Source organism: Ranitomeya variabilis, chromosome 2, assembly GCF_051348905.1.
Source record: "Ranitomeya variabilis isolate aRanVar5 chromosome 2, aRanVar5.hap1, whole genome shotgun sequence".
NCBI lineage: Eukaryota > Metazoa > Chordata > Amphibia > Anura > Dendrobatidae > Ranitomeya > Ranitomeya variabilis.
The window spans coordinates 221,600,625-221,628,299 of record NC_135233.1 but is presented as its reverse complement, the minus strand read 5'-3'; the positions used below and the strand labels follow the sequence as shown (position 1 = coordinate 221,628,299).

Here is a 27,675-nt window from a genome sequence, read left to right as displayed (position 1 = left end):
AACACAGGGGAGTCCGCGCTTTTAAAAAAATTATTTATTTAGAGCGCAGGCACCGGCTGATGAATACTGTCTGTCTTACCGGCGGTAATGATTTTACGGCCCATCAGAAGCCGTGTTTGCCGCGCTGTCATGCACATGACAGAGTGGTAAATACTGGATGTTCTGGCCCCCCATTCAAGTGACTGGGTTCCAGGTACCCGAACATATGGGTTTTTTTTGTTTCTTTTTTAACTATTCAACCGAACCCACCAGACCCAAACATCCAGGGGTCCGCTCATCTCTAATCACAATTGCAATTTTTATTCTGGCCACTAGGTCTAATATTAGACACCTACGTCCTCAAGCACATAGACATTAGCAGTAGTAGAATTACTCAGAATGAATTGGACTTACCGTAATAGGCATGCTTTAATCAAGGCAAAGGTAATTGTGAAGGGAGGGAGAGGTGAGATGTGACATCGCCTATTGTAAATGGTGGCTCCTGTGTTATCTACTGTATATAGAGGTGTTCTCAGTCATTGTACTGGAGGGGGAGGAGGTAAGCTGTGACATCAGCTGTTCAAATGGTGGATCCTGCGTTATCTACAGTATATAGAGGTTTTATCAGTCATTGTACTTGAGGAGGTGGTGAGCTGGGTCATCACCTAATATAAAATGGTGGATCCTGAGTATGTAGACATTTTACCTGTAATTTAATCCCTTTGTGATGACACTGCAGAATAGTCATCTATACAAAACAGCAAGTTAGTCTAGTGCCCAGTGCAAAAATTGCAAATATTTCAGAATTTTTTAACTGAGCGATGTGGAAAATTGAAAACATCAAAAGGTTTTTGAAACTTACATTTAATATAAAAACCTGATTTAAACAATGTCATTTTCTAATTACACATTATTTATTTTTTAAAGCCCCATTTATTCCATGGCGCTTTACATGTGAAGAGGGGTATACATAATTCACTCACATTCCATTTAATAACATCCTACAATCCTATAATAATGTTAGTTCTGGTCATTAAACTGGTGGTCAGCCCGAAACACTCAAACATAATGGTGGCACAAAAATGTATTAAGTAAGCTCAAGTGAAACGTGTCAAAAAGAGAGGGGAGCCGAAATAACAGGAGAGAATCTTAATCATAAGTACTGGAATTACTTGCTGTAGTTGAGTGGCAGCAAAGTATTTCCTGTACATAGCCAACATTAAGCTGCAGTGCATAAATGATGACACTAGAGTTACGAATATTGTCCACACACGGATATGCTCCCTTAAATCCCCACCCACATAGTGCCATATTTTTATCTATTGAATCAGTTGCTATGCTGCTGCCCAGGCAACAAGTTAGTGCTTGGTAGCTAAAGATGTACACATAACACTTTGGCTTGCCTTGTAAATGTTACAATGTGAAATACCAGGATGAATGATTCATAAGTGTGTACACATACCAGCGATATTGCAGATTCCTGGACAATAATGTATCTAGCTCTTTAAAACAATTTCAACTACATTGTGAATGTAAAAGGCGTTTTTAGGGCCTAAAAGGCTCCGAAAATAAACTACTTTCAGAAAACTTTGACTGCAGAGATAATATACAAAAGCTCCTTTAATGGAGCACAAGCAATTTTGCATGATGAGACACAATCTTGCCAACACAATGACGAATAATCTCAGTGTTGTGTGATATTTTGCAGCACTTAACAGCATTCCCTTTTTTTTTGGGGGGGGGGGGGGGGGTGGGGGGGAAGGACACAGAATGTTCAATGTTTCACAAGATAAAAACTGGAGTGAGAGGGTATGCTAATTCCCATCCTCAACACACCAATCACTATCACTAAGATGGGCAATTTACTTAGTGCCCTTTTAAGGAAAATCTATTGGATAGAATATACATTTTTGAAAGGTGGGTTACAATAGGCAGGATTCAGGACTATGAACTTTAAATGCAATAATAGGTCATATGGATAAAGGGAACCTGTCAGAGGGATTGTGCACAGTAACCTACACACAGGTGTCAGGTCGGCGCCATTATACTGATTATAATGACACCTTGGTTGGTTGTTGTGCAATCTTTATTTTCAGTTTTGAGTTAATGATATGCTCGTTCTCCGGGGCGGCCTGTGGGGAGGGTCTGCATGTGGGGAGGGTCTGCATGTGGTGCTCTGATTAGCTATTCATAATGCGGACTGCTGCCAGGTCACTGATCCCTCAGTAACCAGCCCCCTACTTTGCATAATGAATATCTGTACATACTGAAGAAAAAAAAATTCTGCAGGCAGGCGAAAGCCGTGGCACCTGCGCTGCAGCATAATCGCATATTTACTGTCCTAATAGTAACTGTGTTTGATGTTAGTCAGATAGTACAAAAAAAAGAAAATCAATTTTAAGATGGCGCCCTCCGCATCTGTGCAGTGGCAGATATCGGTATATATAGTTCCTCCATGATGGCGCCGCCTGCGCAGTAGCAGCTCTCGGAAAACAGGATTTTTGGTTTCTTACCGTAAAATCTGTTTCTCGGAGCCTTCATTGGGGGACACAGGAAACCATGGGTGTATGCTGCTGCCACTAGGAGGCTGACACTATGTACAAAAAAAGTTAGTTCCTCCTCCAAAGTGTACACCCCACAAACCGGCACTAGGATAATCAGTTAGTGAGAAAGCAGTAGGAGAAGCAACATATAAAAGAGAAAGAAAAAAACTCAAAGTGAAACAATATAATAAGAGTAAACAGAGCTGTTCAACTTGGGAGGGTGCTGTGCCCCCCAATGAAGGCTCCGAGAAACAGATTTTACAGTAAGGCTACTTTCACACTAGCGTCGTTTTGCCTACGTCGCAATGCGTCATTTATGAGAAAAAACGCATCCTGCAAAGTTGTCTGCAGGATGCGTTTTTTCCCCATAGACTTACATTAGCGACACATTGCATCGTGTTTTGGCGGACCGTTTTTTGTGCGTCGAGTCCGCCATTTTCAACCGCGCATGCATGGCCGAAACTCCGCCCCCTCCTCCCCGCTCATCACACTGGGCAGCGGATGCGTCGTAAGACTGCATCTGCTGCCCACGTTGTGATTAATTAGCACACTGTCCGTCGGCCGACGATTTGCGACGGCCCGTACCGATGGACTAGTGTGAAAGTAGGCTAAGCAACCAAAAATCCTGGGATGTCCCAAAGCAGTACCCAAGGAGAGGGAACAGCAGAAAAACTCCAAATAGGTCGGAGAACTCACCACCGCCGCCTGCAAGGTCTTTCTACCTAAGCTGGCATCCGCCGAAGCATAGGCATGGACCCGGAGAAAGTTCTGCGAACATGTGGAGGACCGATTACCGGTCTGCAGAGCTGCAGAGCAGAGGTCCTATGTGTACCGCCAGGAAGCACCCACTGCCCCGGTAGAGTGTGGTCCTATGTGTACCGCCAGGAAGCGCCCACTGCCCCGGTAGAGTGTGCCTGAAGAAGGCACTTTCCTCTGACCCGGTAAGCCTACAATTGCCGTACACATCCAACAAGCAATCGTTGACCTGGAGGCCGGAAGGCCTCTACACATGAACCCATGTTCCGAAAAACGGGGTGGTGCGGGATTAGACAGGTTGACGCACATCACCCTGACCAGGAAATCTGATGAGAGGGCACTACGGAGGATGAGTGCGAGGCGCACGTAAGGAAGGGAATCAAGAATGACGGACAGAGCCATGATGAGTATGTCAGCAAAGTACAGGAATAGCACTGAACCTGTGATCCACAGAATGTGCAAAACCGCTGCCACAGTCCCTGCGAGGCTCTGGGAGTGGTCGAAAGAGAAGGCGACAAAATGAAAAAGGACCCGCACCTTGCAAAACGCAGGAATCTCTGATGCCCTGAAGAAAAAATGGACATGGAAAAAGGATTCCATGGAACAAAAAACTCCTGCGGTTCCCAGGAAGAAATTACTGAACGAAGAGACTCCCTCCTGAAAAGACAGAGTCCTCCGTTCGGCAATCCTAGATCCATGACGAGTCATGCGGAGGAAAAACCACCAGTACTGTTCCAGGGGGATCTACTCCTCGCTTCACAGGAACACCTGGAAGAGGATTTAAAGGAATCCTTTTTCCTAACCTGGCGAGACTGACTTCTCTTGGTGGGAGAACTCTTCCGTCGAAGGGGAACGTCGAAAGTGCTGAAACTCACGTGACAAAGGAGAACGGCGAGGGGGGGGCGGGGAGTGGGCGGAACTAACTACCAGAGCCAGGTAGAGGAGGCGTGTCATCAACATTCGGGAGGAGAGCCGGGACTAGGCCACACTGAAGCTGGGGCCTAAGTTAGTGGCAGAGGCCTCGGGAGCAGGGGAGGGCGGCGCGGAGGCCCAGATGTAGCCCTTCCTAGCTATGAAAGAACAGAAGAAGCAACCAGGCAGACACGGGAGCGATAATCCGGTACTGAGAACAGTGTCAAACATCACAGCGTCAGGTAACTGCCAGAATAAAGGTGGAAAACAGGAAGAGAGGGAGAAGGAGGGGGAGGTAAGACTCATCAATCCTTTTCTGTTTTCCTGCATCTTCCTATCTTCATCTTTCTTTATCCTCTTCTTTCCTTATCTTCTTCTTTCTTTCTTATATTCGTCTTTTTTTACCCTCTACTTTCTTTATTACTGGAACCTTCTCCTCTGACACCTCTGGACCGGAATCTGGCGGAGAGAGAGAAGAAGGGAGAAATACTTCTCCATCATGAAGACATCTGAGAATCTGAGTCTGAGGGACATCCATGCCTCCTTAAACCGACAGGCTCTGGTGGGCGAGTGGGTAGGAGACGAGGGCCAGGACCGCATTAGGATCACCTAAACACTCTTCTGTGTTAGGGTCCTGCCGACTAGACATATGGGGATACGGGGTGGCAGTACACGCCGTACTCATAGTCTCTACATGCAAGTACAGTTGTGACTATTCATACTGTATACCTCCAGAGGTAAGGAGAAGATCCATTTGAAAGGAAATGATGCACACTGAGGTAGATATGGGTCTAATGAAAGACCCGTGTCCACCTCCTACTGATTATCAATCAGGTAATAAGCAATTATCTGCTTGTTCTTAGGACCACAATAAAAAAATTAATATAGGTGTCACTTTTATTCTCAACCAAAGTTTGGCTGTCACTGTCCTGAAGTACAATGCAGTCAGCAATCGAGTCATCTCGATACACCTACAACGAGCGCCAATCCATGTCACAATTATACAAGTTGTGAGGTAGTGAGGGGGATCAAATACAAGGGTCGATATGTGTCTCATAGGATCCCGACAGAGTCATATTACAACCGCTGGAGCGCCTTTACAGCAGAACGCCTGTGAATCACAAGGCAAAATAAAAGGAAGTGTGGATTGGGTCCAAGTAGTTGACCCAGTAAGAATTTTATTCCTATTCCGAAGAAGGGAGATGCTACAGATTCTGAAAACTACTGGACTATTGCACTCATACCCCATGCCAGCAAAATACTGAAGATCCTACGATGGTTACAGCCTCAGGGTATGTGCACACGTTCAGGATTTCTTGCAGAAATTTCCTGAAGAAAACCGGAAATTTTCTGCAAGAAATCCGCATTTTTTTTTTTTTGCGTTTTTTTTCCGTTTTTTTCGCGTTTTTTTAGCATTCTGCAAGCGTAATTAGCTTGCAGAATGCTAAAGTTTTCCAAGCGATCTGTAGCATCGCTTGGAAAACTGACTGACAGGTTGGTCACACTTGTCAAACATAGCGTTTGACAAGTGTGACCAACTTTTTACTATAGATGCAGCTTATGCCGCATCTATAGTAAAAGATAGAATGTTTAAAAATAATAAAAAAAATAAAAAAATGCTTATACTCACCCAGACATCTCCTCACCGGCGTCCGGCTCCTCTTCCTATAGCTGGTCTGTGCGCACAGGACCTTCCGTGACGTCACGGTCACGTGAGCGGTCACATGACCGCTCACGACCAATCACAGGACAGTGACGTCATCGGCAGGTCTTTCGCCGCACACCAGCTACAGGAACCGAACGGCAGCGTGCAGTGGAGGCGGGAAGACATCGAGGGTGAGTATAGGACTATTTTTTATTTTAATTCTTATTTTTTGACCACTTATATGGTGCCCAGTGCGTGGAGGAGAGTCTCCTCTCCTCCACCCTGGGTACCAACCGCACATAATCTGCTTACTTCCCGCATCGTGGGCACAGCCCCGTGCGGGAAGTAAGCAGATCAATGGACCCCTAGGTGTGCGGAATCCCCTGCAATTCCGCATTTTAATGAACATGTTGCTTTTTTTTCCGCGATGCGATTTTTTTCGCGGAAAAAAAGGCTACATTTGCACAAAAAATGCGGAATACACTTAAAATAATAGGAGGCATATGTAAGCGTTTTTTTCGCGTTTTTATCACGTTTTTATAGCGAAAAAACGCGAAAAAAACGCGAAAAATACTGAACGTGTGCACATGGCCTCAGGCTACGTTCACATTTGCGTTGCGTCGGGCGCAGGTTCGGCGACTCATAGCGACGCATGCGTCATGCGCCCCTATATTTAACATGGGGGCGCATGGACATGCGTTGTCTTGCGTTTTGTGACGCATGCGTCTTTTTTGGCGCCTGCGTCAGGGCGCAGAGGACGCAGCATGTTGCATTTTTTGTGCGTCAAAAATCATGCCAAAAAAGGACGCATGCGTCACAAAACAATGCGTTTTGCATGCGTTGTGCATTGCGTCGCCGATGCGTCGCCGACGCAACGCCCAACAACGCAAATGTGAACGTAGCCTTACTTTGATAAAGAGCTGCCAGAGGAACAAGCAGGATTCAGAAAACGCAGAGGAACAAAAGATGTGATTGATAACAGTTTGATAATGGAAAAGGCCAAAGAATACAAGATCTATTTTTCCTTCAACAACTACAGTAAACCCTTTGATTGTGTTGATCATCAGAAACTTTGGAATAGCATTAAGGATATCGGTGTGCTGAACCATCTGATCAACATCATCAGGAACCTTTACATGGACAAAGAGGTAACAGTCCAAATGGAGCAGGGAGACACGGCATGGTTAAAAGCAAAGCGACGAGTCAATATTTCTCTTCAATATACAGGGTGGGCCATTTATATGGATACAAATAAATAAAATGGGAATGGTTGGTGACCCATATCGGCGTGCTGAATTTACAGAATGGGCATAACAAAAATTGGAACAGGACCCTCAGTTTACACAGAACATTATGTTCAGTGATGATGCAAACTTTTTTGGGTGGACCATTTATATGGATACACCTAAATAAAACGAGAATGGTGACAGTTTTCTTGGGTAGCGTGTCTTGCATTGAAATCTGCTGCAATGACCCGGGTACTGCGTTCATCAGACATCAACACAATTTCTATCCGCTCCTCACGTGTTAACCTCTGTGTCAATGGCTTTAAACAAAGAGAAACTTGTAAATAACTCATGAAAGAATAAAGTTACGTTAAAACCAAGCACACCATTGTTTTTCTTGTGAAATTCTCAATAAGTTTGATGTGTCAAATTACCCTCTCCCCATTGAAACAAAAAAGTTGGATCCAAAATGGCCAACATCAAAATGGCCGCCATGGTCACCACCCATCTTGAAAAGTTTCCCCCTCCCATATACTAATATGACACAAGCAGAAAGTTGATATCACCAACCATTCCCATTTTATTTAGGTGTATCCATATAAATGGCCCACCCTGTATACGCAGAAGCTATTTTCAGGGAGGCTGAACTTGCTAAAGAAGAAGAAGGAATCAAAATTGCTGGACGAATCATCAACGATCTTAAATAGGCAGTCGATACAACATTGATATCAACAAGCATAGGTGGAATAAAGGACTTATTACGGAGTGTCAAGATAGAAAGCTAGAACATGGGACTGCCATGCAATACAAAAAAAAGAAAGATATTAACTACTCCCAGGTACGACCAGTACACACTTGAAATGGACGGCAAACTGGAAGTTGTAAAGAACATAAACCTACTCGGATCGATGATTACTCAAGGTGCAGCAATGACACCGGAAGTTAATAGGAGAAAAGCTATGGGCAAATCAACAATGAAGTCACTGGGCAAGGCCTTCAAATAAAGGAACATTTCACTGGTGACGAAGACACGGCTCGTATATTGTCTGGTATTTTCTGTGATAACACTCGGATGCAAACCCTGGAGGATAAGGGTACCGTTACACTAAACGACTTACCAACGATCACGACCAGCGATGCGATCGTTGGTAAGTCGTTGTGTGGTCGCTGGGGAGCTGTCACACAGGCAGCTCTCTCCAGCGACCAACGATCAGGGGAACGACTTCGGCATCGTTGAAACTGTCTTCAACGATGCCGAAGTCCCCCTGCAGCACCCGGGTAACCAGGGTAAACATCGGGTTACTAAGCGCAGGGCCGCGCTTAGTAACCCGATATTTACCCTGGTTACCATTGTAAAAGTAAAAAAAAAAACACCACATACTCACCTTCTGATGTCTGTCACGTCCCCCGGCGTCCACAGGGTTACGCGCTGCTGCCGAGAGCTTCCTGCACTGACTGAATGTGTCAGCGCCGGCAGCAGCGGTGACGTCACCGCTGTGCTCTGCTTTACGGCTGGCCGGCGCTGACACATTCAGTGCAGGGAAGCTGCCGGCGGGGGACGTGACAGACATCAGAAGGTGAGTATGTAGTGTTTTTTTTTTACTTTTACAATGGTAACCAGGGTAAATATCGGGTTACTAAGCGCGACCCTGCGCTTAGTAACCTGATATTTACCCTGGTTACAAGTGAACACATCGCTGGATCGGTGTCACACACACCGATCCAGCGATGACAGCGGGTGATCAGCGACGAAATAAAGTTCTGCACTTCTAGCTCCGACCAGCGATACCACAGCGGGATACAGATCGCTGCTGCGTGTCAAACACAACGAGATCGCTATCCAGGACGCTGCAACGTCACGGATCGTCGTCGTTCTCGCTGCAAAGTCGCTTAGTGTGACGGTACCTTTAAGAAACAAGACAGATAAAGAATTGAGGCCTTTGAAATGTCGAGCTGGAGAAGGATGTTATCAATACCATGGATGGCAAGAAGAACAAGCAAATCAATCTTGGAAGAAATCAACTCTACGCAAGGATCACAAAGCTATGACTTGCCTACTTTGGACACGTAATATGAAGTGAGCAATCATAGAAGGACATCATGGTCGAAAGAATAGAAGGAACAAGGCAAAGAGGAAGATTAGAATCCCATTGACTTGTTACTCTGAAGATAACTGAGGAGAAGGCTATGGTAGATCTATCTAGGCTTGCACAAGATCGATCGTCCTACAGATCATTCATCCATCAAGTCGTCATGGCTCAAGATCAAGCTGATGGATGTTAAATAATAAAAGTCCTGGATAACACCTTTAAAAAAAAAACGTAACCATTTACTGCTTCCTGTACCATAGACCGTGTGAAATCTAAACAGGCTGCCTTGTTTCTTGATGAGAAATATCCACTAAGCAGCTCACATTAGCTTCTCATCTTTCAGCACGGATTGATTTGCAACATGGGAGGTACCTGTGAATCAAGTCAAGCCACACAGGGAGAAACCAGAGAAAGAAGCGAATCAAAATCCTTCCCGGCTCTTTTTTAAATATTTTTCTTCTCTAAAACAGTACAACGTTTCAGGCTAAGATATAGTTTATCCACTGAGCTATAAGGCAAAAAGACGGACGGCATCAAAAACAGTGCAGTCAACTATTGGAATAATTATTTTTATAAGGCAAGCTGAAAACTAAAACCAGGAACTAACTGATGCCTATGGAAAACACATAATACATTTCTTTAACTTTTTTTTCCCTTTGGTCTCCTGCACTAACTTTATTATCTGTTACCCTTGTGGTTACCATATGTGAAATTTTGTTTTCTAACTGTAGAACTGAACAGAAGGACCCACAGTGAGGAGATACTACAGTATAACAAAAAAAAATCCGAGAGGCAAAAGATACTAATATAATAGGGTTGAAAAAAGATGATCATCCATTAGAGGGAAAACAGCATTTATGAAAAAAGGAGGGGATGCAAATCTAAGAATTAGATCATCAAAGCAGTGTATAAAGCACAAAATCAATAGAGCAGAAATCAATCTGCCCTAAAATCATGGCTAGTAACAAGAAGTACAGGGCAGAAAGAAAACTGTAAAATATAATAATCAATAAGATGCCAATAAAAGAGAAACAATCCTCAAAGAAACACGAGATTCTCCCTACCAGAATATAGATATTGTACTCTAAATGGGTTCTCACTGCATTTTCTTGTTCAGCGAGTCCCAAACTCTAGAAACTGTCAGCTGTGTAATGGGGGAGTATACAAGCCCTCTACAAAATGAAAATCGAAATATACAGATGAATTAAAACAACTGAACGAGTCGTACATTAGCATTAAATCCCTGTGCGACAACGTGGGGAGCAAAATATCTACCGTAATAAAATATTTTGGGGGTAAGGTGGCTATCACAAAAATCTATACTGCAATACAGTAGCTTTGGATCAAAATGGTCTCCGGATTAATTATCTTCATATACAGCAAACGGTACATCATAGTGCAAGAATACATCCTGGACCATGTAGTCACTAAACACTTCCAATGCTCCTCACCATGATACTCTGTGCCTTGAGGCCAGCACCTTATCAACAGTATAATAGTATATACCAATGCTCAGGATGATGATGATGATTCCCAAAGACACTGGCGTTACAACCTTCTTCCTCTAGGAACCAATGTGTTAGAAAAAATAGAATTAGACTTACCGGTAATTTGATTTCTAGGAGAACCCTCCACGACAGCACCATAGAAGGATACTCTACTCCTCGCTCTAATAGGGACAGGAAACACAAAGAGGTCAAATAGCCTCACCCCTCTCTCCAATGTTTTTATAAAGAACTACATAGGTATAAATGATTCAATATAAATTTACATCACTCAAATGAAACAACAAAATAATAGGGTGGGGATTACACATGCTTTCGTGGAAGGTTCTGTGAAGAGCGGAACAAAAATGGTTACCTCAATGAACCAAAAAGAATTTGTGATCAATATTGACCTGTCCATTCAAGGACATTTTAGCCATAGTGTGAAATCCTATTTGTTTGTGAAACTGCCACTTAGGCGAAACTGTACTGTTTTGTTTGTTGTGAAACTATCACATAGCCGAAACTGTTTTCTTTTGTCTTCTCTTTTCTCTCTTTGTTTAAACAAGCAAAACTTGTATAACCACTGAAACTACCTGTACAAACTATATAAAGAGGGGATAGCACCTTGAAGGCAGGCGTCCTTCAGAGGCTTCCCAGTGATATACTATACGAGACGTGTCTTGTGTATTATTTCTGGTGATTCCCCACTTCCAAAGGCTGCTCCGACTGAGTGTGGTCCCGACATTTCCTGGCGCCTGAACAGGGACCCGAGGTCTGTGTACTCCTTCAAGAACACCGGCAGAATACGAACGAAAAGAGAATCTGGGATAATGGACGGCAGATGAATAAAAACCTGGCCAGGTAAGAGACACTGTTAGATCTCTTATATCTGCCCTGCACTGTCCGTAAGATTTTCTGTGTCGTGTCCTTTAGCGGGTAGTTCTAGTAGAGAAGGATACCTATAGCTCGGGTTCTTGAACTACTTAGGAATTGACCACCTCACGGAGTACGGCATTGAATGAGAGTGAATGTGAATAGAAGGTGTGTGGAAGTTGGGAATAGCCCTATAAGCCGCCCAGGGTGTTGAAACAGAAGAAGTGACTGTCCCACTGGGCAACGTGGTTGCGACCTTTCGGGGAGACCTCCGCGCCTATGTTCAATCTCTGATCCTGTCTTTGACGAAAACCTGGTGACGGATAAGTGTATGATAGTATGAGCCCAGGACAGATAAATTAGCCTGGGACAAGATACGTTGTATTTTGATCCTCTGTCTGGTTGCATTTGTGTTGTTTGCTATAGGTGTAGGAATCAGGATTTTCTTACATCAGCACGGTACGCAGAAGCCGTTAAACATCCTAGCTCCTTAGGAAGAAGGTAACGAGGTATTCTCATACCCAAACGCCACCTAGGGCAAGAAAAGAAAAAAGCTCAGGATAAGAAAATGGGGAATAAGCAAACAAAGTCGGAACCAGAAGAATTAGATATCTATACTATCATAAAGGAGAGAAGTGGTGAAGATGCCACTAAGGGGCTGAGAAAGATTTTTAGTAAGTTTGGAGTTACTAAGGCAGAAGCCTTTAGTAGGAAAAAATGGGAAGGAATTCAGGAAAAAAAAAAGGCATAATCAGAGACAAGAAATGGATAGATCAGATCCAAGCGTTGATTGATGTCTCTAGGGTAGCAGAAAAAGAGGGATGGACATATAATCAACAGAATAAAAAGTGGTGTATTAGACCCGCAGGCTATGGAGAAAAACAAAATGTGGAATATAAGAACACCCCACCCCCATACCTTAACCCACATGCCCCATCTTTTCTCCAAACATCACCTCAAAGTTTAGCCGGACCAGGAGGATGGGTATGTCCGCACTGTGGACAACAAAATCCAGACTGGAGAAATGATTGCCTAGCCTGTGGTACACCTAGACATGGCGCTGTACTTGCCCCTGTTAGGGTAGTACCAAGACCCTTTAGGGAACCTGGTGCTGACGGAGTAATGGGAACTAGATATCACCAAACTCGACAATATTTCCCTTGGTCCCCCGCTGAAGGCATGTCTCTCTTGCATAATGCACCAGATCCCACCCAGTGTCCAGTTAGATTTGCACAATATATACAGCAAATTATGCAGACTCACGCTGGAGTTTGGGCAGATGGAGAAGAATTATGTAGAATGAAAATGACTCCTGGACTCTTCCAGGAGCTATTAGCAAATCTACAGGTACATAGGCCCCAGGCAGGAGATGGTGCCTTACAAACTATAGAATCAGGTACGCAATTTATAGATCACTTAATGGTCTTCATGAGGGAAAAACAGAGGCAGAGAGGAACAACGGGAGTGGTGGCTCAGAAATCTGGACAATCAGTAGACGAATATTATCTAAGTGTAGAAAATAATTTCAGAGATGAAGGCATGGATCTAACCGCTTCAGGAATGATGAGGTTAGTTACAAAAACCTTTATAGATGGATTGTCTCCAAAAGTGAAGGAAAAGCTTAAGGCCGCAACCCCTGATTGGAGAACCTTGGAAGACCCACACCTGGCTAGACAGAAAGCTGTAGGGATAGAAATGGACTTAAGAGAAAATTCTAAGCCAGTAAGAATTGCACAGGCTAATACTGGCTCTGCTAATCAAAAGTTTACTTGTCATTACTGTAAGAAGCCAGGACATTTCCAAAGGGAATGTAGGAAGAGAAAAGCAGATATAGATTCAGGAACCTTTGTACCCAAAAATAGGATAAATAACCCAGCGCCTGATCAAACAGACAGCTCAGAATGACTGAAGGTTATGCAGGTCTCTCTTCCTTCTAGAAGACCAATAATACAAGTTGAGGTTGAGGGTAAAAATGTACCTTTTCTGATAGATACGGGAGCAACATCCTCCATTTTAAATCAAGACTTTTTACCATATCCTGACAATATATCCTCAAAGGTAACATATGCAGAAGGGTATGATGGTAAAATTCAGGCGTTGCCTTTTACAAAACCTTTAAATGTGAGCTTTGGCCCTAAAACCTTTGTATCCAAATTTTTATTTGCTAAAGGTGCACCTACCTACTTGCTGGGTACTGATGTCTTAAGTAAAATACACGCAAACATCCATTTTAGAGAAAATGGCACAGTTATGCTGACCATCCCTGAAGATGCAGAAACTCTGGAACAATATGTTAGAATACAGGCAATGGAGGATTTTCCCGAAATTTGCACTCAACAAGCAAAAATTGACTTGTCTCGGGTTCCTGACAGCCTATGGGCAAAAGGAGACACTGATGTAGGATTCTTATCAGTAGCTCCTATACTGTTAGAAACTGCCCCGGGAACCATTTTACCTCAGCTTAGGCAATACCCCATCAGCGCCCAGCAAGAACTGGCGATTTCTCAACAAATTCAGGATTATGTATTACAAGGTGTTTTGGTAGAAATCAGGTCACCCGCCAATACACCCTTATATCCTGTTAAAAAGAAAGTTTCCTCCAAAGAAACTATGGTGAAATATCGCATGGTGCACGACCTACGGGAAATCAATAAGGTTTTGGCACCGGTCACCCCTGTGGTACCGAATCCTCATACCTTACTGTCTCAAATTCCCAGCACTGCTGCATATTTTACGGTAATTGACTTATCAAACGCATTTTTTTCTGTGCCACTACATAAGAACTGTTGGCATTTGTTTGCCTTTACATTCAAGGGTAAACAATTAGCATGGACAAGATTGCCACAAGGTATGGTACACTCACCAACTTTGTACTCTGAAGCAATGCAGACCGTGCTGAAAAATTTCACCCCAGAACCAGGAGTAGTCATTCTACAGTATGTAGATGACTTACTTATTTGTTGCCCTGATGAGCAGACGGCAGTTACCTCAACTGTTAATTTCTTAATTTTCCTAGCGCAAGAAGGCTGTAAAGTAAATGGACAAACTCCAGGCTTGTCAACAAACAGTCGTGTTCTTAGGTCACTGCATATCACAGGGCATCAGACACCTCACACCTCAACGTACGGAAGCCATACGTAACATGCTTGAACCCAGGAATCACAAACAGCTGCGTGCTTTCCTGGGTATTGTTTCACACTGTAGACAGTGGATCATACATGCAAGTCAACTCATGCAGTCTTTATATGACTGTATTGCCAACACGCCATATTCACTCAGTGAAGAGGCTAAACAGTCATTTTCCTCTTTGAAAACAGCACTGGTATCAGCTCCGGCTCTGGGACTCCCAGACTACACTAAACCTTTTCAATTGATGGCAGCTGAGATATCCTCACATGCTACAGGGGTGCTCACACAAAAACATGGAAACAAACAGAGACCTGTGGCATACATATCAGCTCATCTGGACCCTGTAGCTAGAGCCGCACCTTCTTGTGTAAGAGTAGTAGCCGCAATTTCACTGTTATTAGATAAAGCTTCTGAGATTGTTCTTGATCACCCACTTCTAGTTCAGACCACTCATGATGTACATGGCATTCTTAACCAGGTCCAACCTAAACATATTTCAATGGCCAGACACCTCCGTCTCCAATGTTCCCTACTACTGCCGCCCAACATTTCCTTTGCAGGGTTCAGACTCTTAATCTCGCGTCTTTGCTCCCTTTAGAGTCTGAGGGGGGTACCATACCTGAGGAAACTGCACTCTCCAACTCACTCTCCAACTCCTTTGACCCATCAGAGTCAATGCATGATTGTGTACAATTAATGGAACAAGAGACTCAGGGCTTACGTAATGTACGTGACAAGCCACTCTGTAATGCTACATTTGAACTTTTCATAGATGGCAGTAGATATGCAGATATGAATGGACAATTTCATACAGGTTATGCGGTAGTAACTCAGCATGAAGTGCTGAAAGCAGAACCTCTCCCTGCTAATCAGTCTGCACAAGAAGCAGAACTTACGGCATTAGTTGAAGCTCTAAAAATAGCCAAAGATCAGACAGCAAACATATACACTGATTCTAGATATGCACATGGCATTATTTTCGATTTTGGCGTAATATGGAGAGCCAGAGGTTATATGACTGCTTCAGGCCAACCTGTTAAACATGCCTCCCTCATTAGACAGATTCTGGAGGCAGCACAAGAAACTAAAGAAATAGCGGTGATAAAGGTAGCTGCACATGTGAGACTCGACACCGAGGAAGCCAGGGGTAACGATAAAGCCGACAAAGCAGCAAAACAGGCAGCACGTAAACCCTTACATCATGCCCACACACTAGATAGCTCTGAAGATGATGAGGAGAGATTGAAGGAAGCTCAGAAACAGGTAGACGACGAAGAAAGAGGGCAGTGGCAGAAAAAAGGGGCAGAAGATCAGCAAGGATTATGGAAAAAAGGAACTTTGTTGTGTTTACCCAGAGCCTGGTACCCCGCAGTGGCGAGTGACCTCCACCTACCTACGCATGTATCGGCAAACGGTATGACGCTCAAGGTAAAAGAAAGGTGGTTGGCTCCAGGCTTTGGTAATTTCGCTCGGAACATGTGTGCTGCATGCGCTATATGCCTGGCACACAATCCAGGTCAGACCATTAAAACCCCAACCAAGCATCATGTAAGACCACTGTATCCCTTTCAAAGACTCCAGATCGACTACATCCAGCTTCCTAGGTACAATGGATACGAATATGTGCTTGTGTGTGTGGACATGTTCTCAGGGTGGCCAGAGGCTTATCCAGTTCGTAAAGCCTCAGCAAAAACTACTGCCATTAAAATAGCACATGAACTGATACCCCGTTACGGCATGCCTGAGGTGATCGAGTCAGATAGGGGTACCCATTTTACTGGAGAAATATTCCAGAATGTTATGAAAATGTTGGGAGTAGAAAACCAGTTTCACACTCCGTATCACCCACAGAGTTCAGGTAAAGTGGAAAGATTAAATGGAACAATAAAATTAAAAATCCAGAAGGCCATGGCAGAAACAGGAAAGCCTTGGACCGAGTGTCTACCACTTGCCCTGTATTCCATCCAAAACGCCCCAAGGGGGAAGGCTAAGCTGTCACCACATGAGATTCTTTTTGGTAGAGCAGCAAATTTGGGTTGTTATTTTCCACAACAACTGATGTTGAATACTGAGACTTTAACTGCTTATGTACAAGAATTACAAAAACGTTTAACTAAAGTGCATTCGCAAGTTTTTGCTTCCCTTCCAGATCCAGAAAATCTCGAAGGAGGCCACAAGTTGGAACCTGGTGATCAAATCTACCTGAAAAGACACACCAGAAAGACTCTGGAACCGAGATTTGACGGACCTTTCCAAGTCCTGTTAACAACTCCAACAGCAGTCAAGCTTGAAGGAAAGGCATCATGGATACATGCAAGCCATTGCAAAAAAGCAGTATAAGACTCATGATATTGATGTTAATAATGTTAACACAGATGTGGGATAAATTAGTTAGAGCCACGGATTATCTAGATGACCAGATCTGGGATATATTGGACATATTAAATACTAGTATAGCTGTACAGAATCAGCTTATAATAGTCACTAACCAACATACCCTGGTATTGGATTACCTAACTGCCTCACAAGGGGGTATGTGTCAAATCATCGGACCCACCTGCTGTCATTATATAGACCCGAATAGTACTATGAGTATGAGATTTAAATTAGAAGACGTACAACGACTCAGGGATCAGTATGACAAAGACAATGACCAAAATAAGGATAGCTGGTGGTCAGATACCTTTTCTTTTCTTAACCCGGCCAATTGGTTCAGGGGGATCGGTGGGTGGGTTACCGGGATTATGCAAAGCCTAATACATACAGTTATAGTTATTGTAATTATATATGTATTATTCAAGGTTGTATTCAAGGGTATCTCGGTATGCACAAATAAATTTTGTGTAATGGATGCGAGAATATAAAGTTTTTTTAATATCACAAAAAGAATGACTAAAATAATCGTCTATATGACAAGGTTTTGAATGGAATATGTCAAAGGGGGGATTGTGAAGAGCGGAACAAAAATGGTTACCTCAATGAACCAAAAAGAATTTGTGATCAATATTGACCTGTCCATTCAAGGACATTTTAGCCATAGTGTGAAATCCTATTTTTTGTTTGTGAAACTGCCACAGGCGAAACTGTACTGTTTTGTTTGTTGTGAAACTATCACATAGCCGAAACTGTTTTCTTTTGTCTTCTCTTTTCTCTCTTTGTTTAAACAAGCAAAACTTGTATAACCACTGAAACTACCTGTACAAACTATATAAAGAGGGGATAGCACCTTGAAGGCAGGCGTCCTTCAGAGGCTTCCCAGTGATATACTATACGAGACGTGTCTTGTGTATTATTTCTGGTGATTCCCCACTTCCAAAGGCTGCTCCGACTGAGTGTGGTCCCGACAGTTCCTATAAATAGAAATACTAGTAAGTCTAATTCTATTTTTTCTAGTCACCCACCACGACAGCACTATAGGAGGAATGCCAAAGAATCATTCTTAGGGAGGACAATGGCCTTGAGAACTTTCCTTCCAAAGGCCAAATCGGTATTAGACATTAAATCTAGTCTGTAATGTTTTGAAAAAGTATGCACCGAGGACCAGTAGGCAGCTCTGCAGATCTGCTAGATGGAGGCACTTGCCGATGAGACTGATACAGCTCTGGTGCAGTGTGCTGTAAACTTCTCAGGAGTCACCAACTTTTGGTTTTCGTAAGCTCCACATATTGCCTACTTAATCCAATTTGTAATCGTGCTCTTCAAAGATTTCTTTCCCTTATTTTTCCCAAATTGTTGTATGAAGATATTCTGGTCCTTCCTCCAAGGTCTTGACCTTTGAAGATAGTGAAGGGAAATTCTTCGTACATCCAGAGTATGAAATTCACTTTCTTTACTATTGGATGGTAAATGGTAGGTCATAGACTAGATGCTGCAATCATAAATCTTCTCACCCAGCCGATGGTCAGCTAGACTCTGATCAAAGGAGGAGAAAAAGGCTGCAACCTTTCAAAGAACTAGTCTTCAGCACCATCTGCTAAAAAAACAAAACAAAAAAAAAAGTATTTGCGCCACATTTGGATGTAAAATATTCGGCGGGTTAGCACCATACCAGGATATGAAGGTTTTCCATATCTTGTTATTGATGGAATAGGTTACTAGTTTCCTGCTTCCTTTAAGCGTCTTTACCACCTTAAATCGGAGAGACCTCTAGCCTTTAGGATGATGGATTCATGATGGACGCAAGCTTTAAGGCTATGTGCACACGCCGCGGACTGGTCTGCGGATTTTTCCGCACTGATTTTGATAAATCTGCAGGGTAAAAACACTGCGTTTTTCCTGCGGATTTATCGCGGTTTTACCGTGGTTTTTGTGCGGATTCTACTGCGGTGTTACACCTGCGGTTTTTTAACATGGAGCAGGTGTCAAACCGCTGCGGATTCCGCACAAAGAATTGACATGCTGCGGAAAAAAAATGCAGCGTTTCCGCGCGTTTTGTTTCCGCAGCATGTGCACAGCGGTTTTTGTTTTCCAAAGGTTAACATTGTACTGTACACCGCATGGAAAACTGCTGCGGATCCGCAGCGTCGAAATCGCTGCGGATCCGCAGCAAAAACCGCAACGTGTGCACATGGCCTAAGGCTTGAGGATTTGGGCGACAAATCGGCCCTTTTTGGAGAAAGCTGCAGGTTGGTGGAAGAACCAGTGGGCCACCTACCTTTAAACTGTTCAGAGCGCCCAACCAGTTCCTTCTTGGCAAATGAGGAGCTACTAGTATAGTCTTTGTCTTGTCCTTCCTGATTTTCTGCAACGTCTTTGGTAGGAAAGGAATCGGAGGGAAGGCGTACGCCAACTTTAAGTTCCAGCTGTGGGAGAAAGCATCCACCGCTATGCACGTGTGTCTCGGTTGTAGAGAGAAGTAGTTACCTGCTTTTGTATTTTGACGAGTAGCAAGCAGATCTATTCCCGGGAGACCCCATTTTTCTGTTAACACCTGAAATACTCCGCCATCTAGGCTACATTCTTCAGGGTGTATCGTCTTTCTGCTGAGGAAGTCTGCTTGAACGTTGGTGGACCCTTTAAGAGGGAATGCAGACAGGGAGAACATGTTTCATTCTGCCCAAGCAAAAATCCTGCTACAAATTGCCTTCAGCTTTTTGTGTCTCGTGCTCCCTTGGTGTCGCAGATGAGTCACTGTGGTCATATTGTCGGAATATACTTTTATATAGGTCTTTTTTAACAAGTTCTCTATGGTTTTTAGTGCTTCCTCTACCACCTTCAACTCCATGAAGTTGGAAGAGCGAAGATTGATATCTTGGGACTATATCCCCTGGAATGTGGCATGGGATATCGTGGCTCACCAACATCTTCCACTGGCATCTGTAGTGATGGTTGATAGGAGAATTTAATCCCAGGATACTCCCCTGCTCAAGTTCTTCAGGTTGAGCCACCAGCTGAGGGAGGCTCTTACTCGGCCTGGTAAGTGAATAGTTTTGTCAGGGGACCCCGGGGCACAGTCACAGCAAGATAGAATAAGGGATTGCAAACATCTTGTGTGAGGCATGAGCCCAAGCTACCGGTGCGATGGAGGAAGTCATGGACCCTAGTGCCGACATTGCCGATATTTTCCTTCGATCCCTCAATGCTGCTGTCTTGGACCGTTTTAGGATTTTCTCCTTCGTAACTGAGACATCATTTCTTATGATTCTAACATTATTCCCAAGAAGATTCTCCTGGTGGATAGGACCAGATTGGATTTTTGATTGATTATTAACCATCCCAAAGATGTAAGAAGACCCAGAACTTCTCGTATGTGGCCTTCGAGGACAGTTTCTGATTGGCCTATGAGCAGCAGGTCATCTAGGTAAGGCATGATACAGATACTTTTGTTCCGGATGGACGCTATCACCTCCACCATTATTTTGGTGAACACCCGTGGTGCCGAAAAAATGCAGAACGGGAGGACAATGAATTAATTGTGACATATTTGCCATCCCTGAGCTACTGCAAACCTCAAATATCTTCGATGTGTCGGGTGAAAGAGGATATGACAGTAAGCATCCCGGGGGTCTATGGTAGCCATTACGAATACTTGTCCTATCAATGGAATGGTGCTTTTTATCGATTCCATCTTGCCCTCCTGTTCTTTATGTGCATATTTAGAGGTTTTAAATTTATTATTATCCTGTGTGTTCCCTCCGTTTTTTTACATTAGGAACACACGGGAATAATGTCCTGTTCCGCACTCTGTCTTTGGTACTGGGGATGCCACAACAGCGGAGAGTAACTTTTGGAGTCCGGACATTAAGGCAGTTTGTAACTCCTAAGATGACAGGGAGGTTAGTCTCAATATTTGTGGAGGTCTAGAGGAGACCTCTATCTTTACCCCGGTTTGTCCGATTGTCACACCCATTGATTGGGGGTAAGAAGTTCCCACTGGGGGAGGAACCCAGAGATCCAACCTACAGATTTGTCATTGTCTTTCTTGATGTGGTCCCTGGGAGAGAAAAATGTTCCTGCCTCTACCTCCCTTGGGATTGTTTTCCCCTTTCCCCTATATGAGGACGACTGATTCTGGGGGGATGAAAGGACCGCTTCTTGGCCACGTTGGGTTCTGGCAGCATTTTCTTCTTGTCTGTTGCCTTTTCCAATAATTCATCCAGGGCAGAGCTGAACATATACTCCCCTTTGAAGGGAATAGAGCAAAATTTGATTTTTGAGGCAATGTGTCCGCTCCATAACTTCAGCCATAACGCCCATCTAGATGAATTCGATAAAATCTGGCTGCCATCTTTACCGTCTCCGCGGAGGCGTAGGCCAGGTGCAACGTGGCTTTTTTTAAGAGAGATATAGACCCCAATAGTTCTTCTCTTGTAGTACCCACGTTAAGGTGATCTTCCAGCTGATTAAGCCACTGGAACATTGATCTGGCTACCCAGGTGGATACATCGTTCGCATTCAACAAAGCCGTGGACATCTCTCAGGATTTTTTCAGCAGACTATCCATCTTGTGGTCCATAGGGTCTAGTAATTGGGAGGAATCTTCAAAAGTGTAAGGTCGTCTTTTTTGCCACCTTAACTACTTCACTATCCACTTTTGGTACTTCTGTCCAGCATTTGGATATTTTCTCATCCAGCAGAAATCTTTCTTTCAGCTCTGGAGGTATTATTAAACACTTTTCCGGCAGTTCCGACTCATCCACAATCAACTTTTGTACGTTCTCATGTACTGGAAACACTAAGGCTATGTGCACACGCAGGAAGGGTCCTCTGCGGGTTATCCCGCAGCGGATTTGATAAATCTGCAGGGCAAAAGCGCTGCGGTTATCCCTGCAGATTTATTGCGGTTTGTCTTGCGGTTTCCGCTGCGGGTTTACTCCTGCACTTGTTTTACTATTGATGCTGCATATGCAGCATCAAAGATCTAATGTTAAAAATAATTTAAAAATGGTTATACTCACCCTCCGACGTCCCGATCTCCTCGGCGCTGCACGCGGCGTTCCGGTTCAAAAGACGGTATGCGAGAAGGACCTTCGTGACGTCACGGTCATGTGACCGTGACGTCATCGCAGGTCCTGGTCGCATAGCAACCCTGCGACTGGACGGCCGCGTGCAGCGCTGAGAGGCGGGAGGACTTCAGGGGCCATCAGAAGGTGAGTACATCATCATTTTTTATTTTAATTCTTTTTTTTTTTACACAAATATGGTTCCCAGGGCCTGGAGGAGAGACTCCTCTCCTCCACCCCAGGGTACCATCCGCACATGATCCGCTTACTTCTCGCATGGTGGGCATAGCCCCATGCGGGAAGTAAGCGGATCAATGCATTCCTATGTGTGCAGAATCGCCCGATTCCGCACAAAGAAGTGACATGCTGCGGATTGTAAACTGCTGCGTTCCCGCGCGTTTTTTTCCGCAGCATGTGCATAGCGTTTTCAGTTTCCCATAGGTTTAGGCTGGTTTCACATTTGCGTTTGTTGCCGCAGCGTTTGTACCGCATATAAACGCATGCGTCGTGTTTTCCTATATTTAACATTAAAAACGCATTCTTTTTTTTTGTTCGCGTTTTGCCGCGTTTGACGACGCATGCGTCGTCTCGTCGTTTGCGGCTTGGCGCGGAAATGCAACATGTAGCAATTTCTAGAGGCGTCTATTTGCCACCAGGAAACGCATGCGGTCGATTGCGCAAGGATTGCGGCAAAAAAACGCATTGCTGTCTATGTAAACGCATGCGTTTTTTTGCACATGCGTTTGGTTGCGTTTTTGAACGCATGCGTTTCAATTGAGAAAAACATGTCTAGACACTGATAAGCCACCCCCCACCATCAAGGTGATAAAAAGGAGGGTATGGACAGTTGCAGGTCACTTCTCACCAGACTCTGAAGCAGACGGGACACAGAGAGGCTACATCTTGGAGGAAAACAAGACCCTGAACAATGTGAGTATATCCTAGCCAATGCCTTCATTTTCTATTTTCTGTCTCTACATGTCCTAATTTCTGCCATTTCTTTCTTTCTACATGCATCAGAATGTCTTCTTCGGATTCTTCATCTGTTGAGGAGTTTCAGCCAGGACAGTCGGAAGTGGAGCATGTCATTGAGGTGAGTACTTGCCTCGTCAGATTGGTAAGTATTCACTGTCACATTGACACATGTGACAATTTTTTTTTTCTGTTTTTTAGAGCTCTTCTACTGTGGATGAGACAGGGCAGGAGCAGCGGAGTCAAGGTCCGGTGGAAAGACGGCAGCGGGTACGTTTACAAGGCTGATTGTCCTCAGTGTATTATTCTTGAATCTTCCTTTCTTTCCATTCGTATTTCTTAACTTTTTTCTTCTGGAATCCTTTTGTATGTTTACTTTCCTATTCATGCCATTTCTCAGCATCTTTTTTCTTTCTTTTCCTTATGTAAATTGAGCAAACTTTAATCACTTTATTTAATTTTTAGGTTTCACAAGGGGAGGATGACCTAATTGAGAATGACCTCCTTATCACCCTGGTCCAGGAGCGAGTCCCGTTGTGGGACACCCGGCATCCACTGCACTCGAACAACGTCACGATCCGGCGGTTATGGAATGAGGTGGCCCAAGCGCTGTGGGATGGCTGGGACAACGCCCCGACACGGGTCCGAGCTGCATTTGGTAAGTATTGCACTGCAGTGTGAAGTAGCAGAGACCTTGGCCGTGCTCACTCGACTATGTGTGATGAAAGAAACTCTCAGGAGTTTCTCTCATCACACACAGTTGTGTGAGCACGGCCAAAAGTACTTTTTCTGACCACAATTTTTTATTTTTTTTTTTTAACAGTAGCCAAAGTCAAAACACGTTGGCGTTTGATGAAGGACCGCTTCAACAAGGACCTGCATCAAGAGAGCCGTGTTCCCAGTGGTTCAGGAGCAAGGATCAGACGCTACAAATACCATCGAGTTCTGGCATTTTTAAGACCGGTCCTTGCCCAGAGAACGTAAGTATTTATCACGTGCATTAGGCTGTATTGTATTGCCATAATTTGTATTTTTTAATTCCACAGAATATTGCGTCTGGTAATTTTTTTTATATTAATTATCTTTTTCCTTTTTTCACAGCACATACAGCACAACTGTCGGCCCAGGTTCTGGAGCGGTCCTTCAATCTGACAGCCATGGACCCGTCCCAGCCATCCACCAGCGCAGCAGCAAGTGGGCCTTCCACACTAACTGGAGACCAGGGAGCTGGTCCATCAGGTCTTCCCCTTTCGCAGTCCTCTTTCACTGCCCCCTTTTTTTTGGGCTCATCCCGGCAGCGGCTGAGGGCTTCAGACAGGTCACTCATGCCCGAGTTTATGCACCTGAGCTCGGTTTTACACGATGCGATCAAGGCTTTGGGTGACCGAATGGATGCTTCGCATAACCTTTTAAATGCACGTATCCAGGAGGTCAGCAAAAGCCTTGATCAAGTGAAAGCCGATCTCCAGAGGCCAGCACATCATTTTTTTAATCAAACTGAGCAGGGCATGTTGGAACACCTTACTCCTGATCTCCAGGTGAGTGTCATGCAGGCCTGCAATGCTGCTTACGTGCAGGCTATGCAGCAGAGTCGGTATTTCCAGCAGACAGTGGGGGCATATCCACCTGTGCCTTCACTGTCACGCTTGATGTCCACCTCTGCTGCATCCCACTGCACGGCCAGCTCAATTCCTTCCACAGCCGGACACCACTACAGTACCACAACCATGCCGAGTGCAGTTGGACATCCCACCGCCACCACCATGACATCCGCTGCTCCTGCTTGGACCTCCTCCACGATGCAGCAGGACCCTGGCATGGCCTTCCGTACCGCCTCCTCCACGATGCAGCAGGACCCTGGCATGGCCTTCCGTTTCGCCTCCTCCACGATGCAGCAGGACCCTGGCATGGCCTTCCGTACCGCCTCCTCCACGATGCAGCAGGACCCTGGCATGGCATGGTATTCCATACCGCCTCCTCCACGATGCAGCAGGACCCTGGCATGGCATTCCGTACCGCCTCCTCCACGATGCAGCAGGACCCTGGCATGGCCTTCCGTACCGCCTCCTCCACGATGCAGCAGGACCCTGGCATGTCCTTCCCCTCTACGAGCGCTAGGGACTCTGGCATGGCTGCATCCTCTACGAGCGGTATGGACTCTGGCACAGTGCAGCCGGACCCTGACAGGTCACCCGCCACCACGCCACGCCATATGAGACCACCAAGACCTCCCACAACCAGGCAAGCCAAAAAAAAAGGACCAAAAACTAAAAAACCGAGGACTCTTAGCATTCCTCCCCCTTCACCTCCCAATGTGTCTGTAATGTCAGGTTTGTCTCACCCTTCCAGTGCGTCTGAAGCCTCTCATGTGTCAAGCCCCATCCCCGAACTTCCAGACCCTTCTAGTTTCATTGTCCCTTCTTCTGCCACCTTTGCGTCGTCCACGGTTAGCCAGGCCTCAGTACTTCACACCCCCCGTTTACATCACTCTACCCCAAGCCGGCGCAGTAAAAAATACTTTTTTCCAGTTTTCCAATATTTTTTTCCAGTTATTAACAAAATAAAAAAAGTTTGATTTGCCACAATTATGTTTGGTTTATTGTGTCTTCTGCCACCGGCAACACACACCGTGCGCCATGAAACTTCGCCACACACTAATTTTTTGGGCCACATCATATCTCCTCTAGTTAAAAATAAAAAGACTGCAGCTTTATGTGTCTTTAGTATACAGATATGAGGTGGCCCAAAAAATATTACATGTATCTCCATAATCTCTTTTGGTCTGTGCTTAGTGTGCCAGTCTAAAGAGAAAATGGTGGAAATACAGTGCAGACCTCTACTGAACAGGTCAGGTGTCAAAAACCTCATTAGTTATGACACCTGACCTGTTGAGTAGAGAACTGCCTTGTATAACCACCATTTTCTCTTCTTATATTACACACAACTTGAGTTACAATGGTGGTCACACACTACATATCTATGCTCACATGCACAGGTGTCAGAAATAGTGAATTCATGAGCCTGTATATGTTTATCATGAATTCATTATTTCTGACACCTGACTTGATGAGTATAGATTGTGTGACAGTGATTGTCTCTTCATCTTGTGTCCAATGGATACAGGAGAAGAGAATCATGACGCAATGATGTCAACAAGCTTACCAATAAAGCAACATGGCTGCCACTACTAGCAGTATGTGGCCAGTGTTGTATATCAGTATTTGTAAGCCAAAACAAGGAGTGGAACCATTAGAGTTAAATTATGATATTAACATAATAACTAGCACTTCTGCTTTTGTCACCCACTCCTGGTTTTGGATTATAAAAACTGATATTACATACAGATCAAATATTGGAAGTTTAGGACACCCTGGGTTTGGAGAGGAAAAAGATAGGAGACACGGTCAACTCAACCAAAACTAAAGTTTATTAATGAGAAATATTATAAAGTTTATTAATGTAGAAAATAACTGGTACAGATCGAATTACAACAGGACATTTACACTACATTGTCCTGCCATGACACACGTCCAATATCTGAATCAAAAAAGGCCGCAAATTGGTCCCGCATTTGACCAACTGCTGCTGTTGACCGCAACGGGTGATGCTGGAAATCAGGCAGTGGGTGTACAACTGGTTCATCTAGTTCAATGTGGGGTTGCTCCTTAACCATTATATAATTATGCAGAACCACACAGGCTTTGACCACCTCGTCGACTGTTTCCACTTTTAGATTTATGGCTGATGCAAGAATGCGCCATTTAGCGACCAGAATGCCAAAGGTACACTCTACAGTTCTTCGGGCCCTGGTCAGTCTGTAGTTAAAGATCCTTCTAGTGTGGTTCAAATCCCGACTGGAATAGGGCTTCAGTAGGTTTTCACACATCTGAAAGGCCTCATCCCCAACCATAACAAATGGCATCAGTGGTCTTTCAGTGTTGGGAAGAGGTTGTGGTGGGGGAAAATTGAAATTTTTGCCATACACACGGCGGCCCATATCCGAGTTCTTGAAAGTCTGGAAATCGTTGCCACGGCCAAAAGCTCCAATGTCCACGGCGATGAATCGACAGTTCGCATCGGCTATTGCCATGAGCACAACAGAAAAATATTTTTTGTAATTGAAGTACTCCGATCCTGTTCTGGCTGGTTTGATAATGCGAATGTTCTTTCCATCCACCGGTCCTAAACAGTTGGGGAAATCACACACACACTACAGAATTTCTCTGCAATTTCTAGCCACATGTCCAAGGTGGGTAGGGGTATAAACTCTTCCCGGAGTACATTCCACAAAGCCCGGCAGGTGTCCGCAACTATTCCGGACAGGGTGGATATTCCAAGCCGGTATTGGAAGTGGAGGGATGATAAACTCTCTCCGGTGGCCAGAAATCTGTAAGAAAAACAAACACAAAAACCATTACAATCTATTCTTTTTATGGTGTGGTTACGCTCAAGAAAGAAAGGAAAATACCCCAAAAATACATGTCAGAAAACACTTAATTTGGACTGTCATTGGTTTAGATTTTGAATGTACCTTAATGTTACCAGCAGACGTTCCTCGGGTGGAATAGCTTTACGGAGCTGGGTGTCCTGTCGCCGTATGGCTCCTTGGACACGAGACAAC

General features: G+C 44.4%; 1 protein-coding gene across 6 annotated transcripts in view; it reads right to left on the bottom strand.

Annotated features, from left to right (window-relative positions):
* Nucleotides 1-27,675, bottom strand: part of LOC143804992 (uncharacterized) — a 309,321-nt gene that overhangs the window by 211,348 nt on the left and 70,298 nt on the right. For 3 of the 6 annotated variants that reach the window (XM_077283692.1, XM_077283691.1, XM_077283696.1), the window contains one exon: nt 10,756-10,820. The exons of the other annotated variants lie outside the window; for them this stretch is intronic. The gene's annotated coding sequence lies outside the window, so the exon portion shown is untranslated. The remainder of the gene's footprint in view (nt 1-10,755; nt 10,821-27,675) is intronic. 6 annotated transcript variants of the gene reach the window in all.